Below are 1571 nucleotides of genomic sequence, written 5' to 3' on the forward strand. Positions count from 1 at the left end.
CCATCTCTTGTATTCTGTTGCTGATGCTCACATCTATGGTTTCTGATTTCTTTCCTAGGGTTTCTAACTCCAGAGTTGTCTCACTTTGGGTTTTCTTTATTGTTTCTACTTCCCTTTGTAGATCTTAGATGGTTTTGTTCAATTCCATCACCTGTTTGATTGTGTTTTCCTGTAGCTCTTTAAGGGATTTTTCTGTTTCCTCTTTAAGGGCTTCTATCTCTTTAGCACTGTTCTCCTGTATTTCTTTAAGTGAGTTATTAATGCCCTTCTTGATTTCCTCTACCAGCATCATGAGATATGATTTTAAATCTGAGTCTTGCTTTTCGGGTTTGTTGGGGTATCCAGGACTGACTGAGTTTGGAGTGCTGGGTTCTGATGATGGTGAGTGGTCTTGGTTCCTGTTAGTAAGATTCTTATGTTTGCCTTTCACCATCTGGTAATCTCTGGAGTTAGTTGTTATAGTTGTCTCTGGTTGGAGCTTGTTCCTCCTGTAATTCTGTTAGCCTCTATCAGCAGACCTGGGAGTCCAGCTCTTTCCTGAGTCTCGGTGTTTAGAGCACTCTCTGCAGGCAAGCTCTCCTCTTGCAGGGAAGGTTCACAGAGGTCTGGCGTTCAGACCTGCCTTCTGGCTGAAGATGAAGGCCCAAAACAGGGCCTGTCCCAGAAGATGTATTGCCTCTGCAGTCTGCTTGCTGACCTGCACAGAATGGTCTCTGAGCAACGTGGGACACAAGATGACTCTCTCACCTGCTCCAGCAGTCAGAGCCCTCCTGGGCAGACACCTCTCTTCTGGTGGGAAAGGTGCCCGGCTGTCTGGAGCCCGAAATGAGGCATGTCCCAGAAGCTGTGTGGCTTCTGCAGTCCAATCACTCACCCTTCCCAGTCTGAGAGCTGACCTGCACAGACTGGTCTCTGAAGGACCCAGGACCCAAGATGGCTCCCTCACCTGCTCCTATAGTCAGAGCCCTCCCAGGTGAGGCTGACACCTCTCCTCGAGCGGGGAAGGTGCCTGGATGTCTGGATCCTGAAATAGGATCTGTCCCAGAAGCTGTGTCATTTCTGCCTGTCCCAGAAGCTGTGTTGCTTCTGTAGTCAGCACTCTCACCTGCTCGGACTAGTCTCTGAGAGATCCAGGACACAAGATGGCTCCCTTACATGCTCTAGCAGTCAGAGCCCTCCCAGGCAGACCTCTCCTCTGGTAGAGAAAGTGCCCAGATGTCTGGAGCCCGAGAGTCTGTCCCAGAAGCTGTGTCGCTTCTGCAGTCCGCACTCTCACCTGTGCAGACTACTCTCTGAGGGACCTGGAACCCAAGATGGCTCCTGCACCTGCTCCAGCCCCACTGGGAATTTCAAGCTTCATTTCTGGAGGAAAAGGTTGTGGTTCTCACTAAATCACCTCTTACTGTTTCTTTTTCTTTTTATTTTAAATTTTATTTTATTTTTAATTTAATTTTTACACTCCATACTCTCACCATTTCTTAATCATTCTTAGTCTTCAAAATCTCTCAAGTATAGTGTGCACACCACACACACACACACTCACACACACACTCTCTCTCTCTCTCTCTCTC

The sequence above is a fragment of the Mus caroli genome, chromosome 7, assembly GCF_900094665.2.
Source record: "Mus caroli chromosome 7, CAROLI_EIJ_v1.1, whole genome shotgun sequence".
NCBI classification, from domain to species: Eukaryota; Metazoa; Chordata; class Mammalia; order Rodentia; family Muridae; genus Mus; species Mus caroli.